Source organism: Gossypium arboreum, chromosome 11, assembly GCF_025698485.1.
Source record: "Gossypium arboreum isolate Shixiya-1 chromosome 11, ASM2569848v2, whole genome shotgun sequence".
Taxonomy (NCBI): Eukaryota; Viridiplantae; Streptophyta; class Magnoliopsida; order Malvales; family Malvaceae; genus Gossypium; species Gossypium arboreum.
The window spans coordinates 27,906,716-27,913,669 of NC_069080.1; the positions used below are offsets into that span (position 1 = coordinate 27,906,716).

Genomic DNA, 6,954 nt, shown 5'->3' on the forward strand with positions numbered 1-6,954 from the left:
AGCATAGTAACTGAGTCGATGTTATAAACGCCGGCTGTTTTCGTTGGCTTTGTCCTTCTCATAACTTGCCACTGATAGTTATTCAGTGACATCTCCTTTTATAAATTCATTAGCATCTTCGGGTGTTTTATTGTTGATGGTTCCACCAGCAGTTGCGTCAATCATTTGTCTTGTCGAGGGATTCACACCATTGTAGAACGTTTGAACTTGCAGCCAAAGCGGTAACCCATGGTGAGGGCACCTTCTCAGTAATTCCTTGTATCTCTCCCATGCATCGTAAAGTGTTTCTAAATCCATCTGCACAAAAGAAGAGATATCATTACGTAATTTAACCGTTTTAGTTGGAAAAAAATATTTTAGTAAAAATTTCTCGGTCATTTGTTCCCAAGTAGTGATAGACCCTCGTGGTAACAAGTTCAACCACTGTTTAGCTTTGTTTCTCAGTGAAAAGGGAAATAACCGAAGATGAATGGCATCATTAGAAACGCCATTGATTTTGAATGTATCACAAAATTCAAGTAAATTTGCCAAGTGCGTGTTGGGATCCTCATCCTGCAAACCATCAAACTGAACAAACTGCTGTATCATCTGAATTGTGTTAGGTTTTAGTTTGAAATTATTCGCAGCAATAGCAGGTCTAACTATACTAGACTCAGTTCCTGTTAAAGAAGGTTTAGCATAGTCATACATAGTACGTGGATCAGGATTTTGATTAGCTACAATTGCAGGAGGCAGCTGATCGCTTGGAGTTTCGGCCATCTCTTTGGTTGGGGTTTGAGTATCATCTTCTCGCTCGTTCTCTGTGTATCATAAACTACGCCTTATTTCTCTTTGATTTTTGCGAATTGTACGATCGATTTCTTCGTCAAAAAGTAATGGTCCTGATGGGTTTCTTCTAGTCATAAACTATAAAAACCTGCCAAGAGAGAGAAAAAGTAAATTAATAAATAATAAAATAAAATTGCAAGAAAAATAGATGGCTAAAGTAATAAAAATTTAGTGTTCCTAATATTTCAGTTCCCCGACAACGGTGCCAAAAACTTAATCGCGTGATTCATAACAAGTAATAAATATTTATAATGAAGATCAAACCTAGACTAACTATTATCACGACGAAAAGGCAAGCGCACCTATCGAACAATAGTATAGTAATGGCAAGACCGGGATATCATACCCAAGGGAACCAAAAGTACTAGTAATAACTATCTTTTTATTATCTAACCTAGAAATAAAAGGGTTTGTTTATTAAACTAATTATCTAAACTAATTAACTAATTTAATTAAAGCAAAGAGAAAATTTGGAAAAAGACTTGAAGAGAAGCAATTGATAAAGACGACAACCAAGGAGGAATCCACCTAGATTTCACTTGTTATCTGACTCTGAACCGGACGATTTATTCACTTGACTTGATCCGTGAGACTCCTTAACCTATGTTATTATCCCTTTGGAGACTAATAATGTCTATCCCTCAGTTGAATTAATCGAAATTTCTTTCTTAATTAAAACCCCTAGGGAAGCAGTAAATCACTCTATGGACTCCCATATTAGGTTTCACCCTAATCCGGCAAAATCTCGTAACCCTATTTCTAAGTGTTCGATCAACTCCGCTTAATTATGCCAAATCTACTCTTAGGCAGAGTCTATTCCTCCTCTGTATAAGCACATCAAATCATGAATTAATACCCGAAATATTAACTCAAGCATTAAGAACACATAATTAAGAACAAATCAAGTATTTATCATACAGTTAAGATAATAATAACAAGATCCATCATAGGTTTTATCCCCCTTAGGTATCTAAGGGGTTTAGTTCATAATAAAATAAGAGTACATCTCAAGAGTATGAAAATAACAAAACATAAAGAAAACTCTAAAACCCTTAAAGGAATTCTGATAGAGATCTTCATTCTTGGAGTAGCTCCGGCTTTTGAGATGGATCGTCTGGCTTTTTTCAAGTAATTCCTGGCGTGTGGTTCTGTATTCCAGAAAAGTTCTGGAAAGAGCGGCCCCCTTCTAGTTCACACTTAAGGTGTTTATATAGGCTTTGGATTGGCTTTCTTCCCCCTAAGTACCCATTTCCATGTAAAATACAACTCTTTGGAAAAGGGAAACACCCGTCTGCCACGGCTGTGTGACGTGATTACCACGTCGTGTTCGATCTGTTGAATTGCACACGGCCGTGTGGGCTCAATGGCCAGGCCGTGTGAATCGTGAAAACCTTGATCGACACCCCCGAAGGACACGGGCGTGTGAGATGCCCGTGTGGCAAGGCTTAGGCCGTGTAATCTTCTCGATTTGGTCTGTTTTGTCCCTTTTTAGCTCCTTTTTGACTCCTTTCGACTCTTGGTGCTCTCCTGAGTACAAAACATGAAATAACCGGATTAAGAGCACCAAAATCCACAAGTCTAGTAATAAACATCTATAAATATGCTAAGTATTTGGGGTATAGATATGTATAATTTGGCGTTTATCACTACTAATAGAAGTTCGGGTTGTACCGATAGAACCCAAAGTTGTATCAATAGAACTCCCAGTTCTACCAGTAGAATTCTGTTTCTTTTTCAAGTTCTTTTCATCTTGAGTTCTATCGATACTTGTCCACCTAAGTATCGGTAAAAGTCCTTTAGACTTCAAAACCTCGTTAAAAGATAAGCTAATTAAAGGTTTTTTAACAATTTATTTTGTCCAACACTTTGAAAATAAGTTTAAGGACTTATAAAAAAAATTTGCAAATTTAAGTAGGGGATTTTTAATATTCTTTTTGTTCTATCAAAATACTTGAAAAACTAGAGATAACACTAAGATTCTGTATGTGTTGCGCATTATTCACAGCTCCTATGAGCAGCATCGTGTAATGGTTAATGTCTGATTTATAGCTTGTGTGAGTAGCATCGTGTAATGGTTAATGTCTAATTCATAGCTGGTGTGAGCATTATTATCCCCTGGATCTGAGGTATATTCATTATAGTTCTCTAGGTGATGAAAATAAAAGCGATATGAAATGAAATTGTTAAAATAATGTGATTACTAAATCTAAAATGGATACATGAGAATGGAATTATTTAAATGTTATACTTTCTGAACGTTTTTATATAGATTAAATAGTATCGTTGGAAATGTTATTTGATTCATGTGTGAGAATCTCACCTTTGTTATTAAATTGTGATAACAGGAACTATATAGTAGCTAATCCATTTAATTAAATACGAACTGAGGTGAGTTATATTGTTTTAAGTTGTGATTGATAAATAAGCAAAAATGAATTGAGTTACAATTGGTCAAATATGTTTTGGATTATATTAAAGATAAATGGTTATATTTTAAAACTGTGTAATCTAAGGTATTAAACTCTGGAAGAGTTAAGTGATGTACTTGTGAATGTAACAAGATGCCAAATGATATATGTACTTGTTATATTAGGTTTTCATTATTTAATTGTAAACTTATCGAGGTAGGTTAAATGAATTTCATACGAGCTTACTAAGCATTTGTAATGCTTATCTTGTTTGTTTTTCTATCTTTGAATAGGTTATTTTGCAGAACGCGTCGGTCAGATCAACTTAGAGCTCACACTATCCAGTCTTTGATTCAGTAATCTTTATTTATTCCAAATTCGGTTGTGTGGCATGTAAATAGAGTTGTATTTGTGTTTAAGTTATTTTGGATGTTCACGATCTTGGTTTAATGATGTTGATGATGTTGGATGATTTGGTATTATTATGAGAAATGAAGTGGCAAGTGAATAGCCTACTTGAAATGTGATTTACTCAAGCTAATGGATATGCACATGTAAATAAGTGTTACGGTTTCATATGTATATATGCAAATTGTGTTTTGAAATGGTACATGTTTGTTCAAATGGTATTTTGGTTAAGTTGGTAGGCTTGTGAATATGAATGTCTATTTATATTTGTAATGTTTTGGTCTTATTCTATAGGTTACATTTTAATGAGTTAAAGAATGGATAGGTAAGGCATGAATGTGTAATGGATGTTGCATGTTTGAACTTGTATGCAATACTTAGGATGAAGTAGATTTTGAATTGGTAAGATATGTTTATTTGGTCTTTAAGGTAAGGTTAATGGAAGTACTTGAAAATGCTTCGTTGGTACATGAAATGATTATTATATGGAAATGTTTAGGTAATAGAATTTATGGATGAAAGGTATTGAATGTTAGCTTGCAAAAGTTTGAATTGAGGTGCCAATTGTGACATATTGGTTAGAGACTTAAGATGTATGAAATAAGTGTTGTTTTAAGTATGTTTTGATGATTATTTTGACATGTTAGAATGTTGGTATGATGTAGCTTGTAACCTAAGTGAACTAGGTTTGAATGATTTGTTGAAAAAAGGGTCTTTTAGGTGCGTGCGGGTTGGGACACAACCTAACACACGGCCATGTGCCATACACGGGTATATGGTATGCTCGTATGCTCTATGTGATTTAGGTTTCAATTGGCACACACGACCACAGTTTGTTACACGGTCTGGAGACAGGACCGTGTGACTCCACCTACATGGTTTCTGCCCTTGCACACAGTTGAGCAAGACTGACCATGTTCCATAGCCCATATGACCTCACTGTCACTGCAGTATGGCCACACGACCTAGTTTGTATATTTGCCTTCTTTTTTTGAAATGTTTCAAATGAGTCCTTGCTTCATTTTAAACTGTTTTAAAGCTTTCGTGTGTTTGTTTTAACCTCGATAATATACAAATATTATGTTTTTGATTATAAGTTTGATGATCACTGATCGTTTTGAGAAAATTTACATTGATATAGCATGATTTTGTTCTATTATGTGTGGTGGCATCTCGTAAACCTAATTTGACGATGGAGATGGGTGAGGGGTGTTACAAATTTTGTGTTCAAATAAGCTTATGTCTTTTTTTTTTTTTACTTAAGAGCAAAATGCTCAATGTTAGGTTTAATGTTAGTAGGTTATAAATACAACTTTATAAGCCTTTTATTTTAGATTTTGTTGACCGATAGTTTCCTTTAGTTTTCTATAGTTTTAGGGTTAGGTTTTCTTTTTTCCTTTTAGAGTAGATTTTATTCTTGTAGTTTTCTTTCTTCTTTCTTGTAAAAAACTTTGTAAATGAAGATAGATGAGGCTTTTGGGTGCCATTGGGTCCACATAAATGAGCATTTCCTATCCTTATCTCTAGATTGTGCTTATTAATTGTTCAATGAAATGTATGTGTGGATGTTAAGTTTTATCATATGCTAATTATTAGATTGTTGGCTGATTGGTTGTTTCTTAGCTTAAGTAAATATCTATTCTTGATTAATTGGTTGTTCGATTATATCAAAATGCTTAATAAGTTAGAATTACACCTCTAGCGAAAAACCTAGATAAACGAGACCAAGAAGAGAGTTTATCCTTAAATAATTTGATTTAATCATGTCGAGCAGTAAGGCCAAGAGGTAATCTATATGCCTAGGTGAGACCAAGAGGTAATCTTAGGTGGTATCTTTTAGTCTAGGATGAAACCGAGAGGAGATTCCTAACTAAGAGTGGCAACTAATATAATCGGTGTAGGTCCATTAGTTTAATTTGCACTCAATTAATCAATTAATCATCGTTTAATCATTTAAATTATCTAAAACATTAGGAAGAAAGCCTAGCTTAGTTAGTTTAATTAATAGTTTAATTATAGTTTATAAACCATTTTATTTGGACTTGCACTAATAATTTCTGACTCGATTAGATTAGTAATTTCTTAACTTGTAATTAACTTGATAAACATTTACCCACTTGGCAATCCTTTAGGTTCAACCCCTTGGAATACTTCGTGGTCCATCGAAACTATAAATATTACAACTAAAACTGTACTTTAGCAGTTAAAACCTCTCTTTAAAATAGTTTTTCCAAAATTATTTGTTTTAACATGCACGCGCGCAGGCGATCAACCTAACACCTCTGTACATGATTAGCTCAGACGAGCTTCTAATGTTAAGCATACTTGTATTTTGAGTTCTTTTATGATGTTCATTGAGTAATATAAAACATGCAAGATATGAAATTGGTGAATTAAGGAATGAGGGGTAATAGAAGACTTGACTATTAAAATTGGAGTCTGCACCAGTGAAAGGTATAGGAATGAATCAGATATGAAAAGTGTTAACACATCATGTTGCGGACTAAATATGTTGAATGTGATAAAGTATACACACTTACCTTGTTGATAAATTATGTTGGTTGACAGGTAAACTATGTTTGCATATTAAATTATCACATAATTATTATGTGAGGTAAGTTAATTATTGAATTTGTATGAGCTTACTAAGTATTCTTAATACTTATGCCTAGGTTGCTTTTACCTTGTAGATTGTGAACGTTAAGAGCATGTCGATTGGATCAGCAATGAATTCACACTATCCGCCCAAGTTGTGGTAGACTCTTGATTTTGTTTGGTTCGAACTAAGTGGCATGTATATAAACATTTGGTTACTTGTAAACAAATATGTTAAATTTTGAAGGTGATTACTTTAGACTCTTTGATGTATGTAAATAAAATGAACTTAGGTTCTATTATGTTCCATATTATATGTTTCGCAGGACCTTTTCAAGTGTGGGTTATCCGCGGAACAGTCCGCCATTTAGGTATTCGTAAGAAATTACAAAATTAGATGTTCGCCTTACTTTTTGCAATAATTGTGTCTGCGGAATAATCTGTAGTTTTGGCCATTTGTAATTCAATATGTAGTTGGACGACCCACTGGACGGTCCGCCATGTATGTATGAAGTATGTGTATGTTATGTGAACCTCATGTGATAACATCTCGTAGCTCAAGTCCAGCCACCGGATCGGGCAAAAGGTGTTACAGTCGAGACCACTTATTAAATTAAAAAATGTCAGTATAGATATAACGCTTTAATATTATAAGTATTGATTTAAAGGTTCAAGGTTCTAACATTTACCTTCTAGCTAGTGGGAACATTAGTGG

General features: G+C 34.1%; 1 non-coding gene across 1 annotated transcript; it reads left to right on the forward strand.

The window, feature by feature from the left end:
• The first annotated feature begins 223 nt into the window (after positions 1-223).
• On the forward strand, positions 224-330 carry LOC128284831 (small nucleolar RNA R71). The gene has a single exon (XR_008275253.1). It is a non-coding gene; the product is annotated as a small nucleolar RNA R71 (small nucleolar RNA).
• Positions 331-6,954: the final 6,624 nt, after the last annotated feature.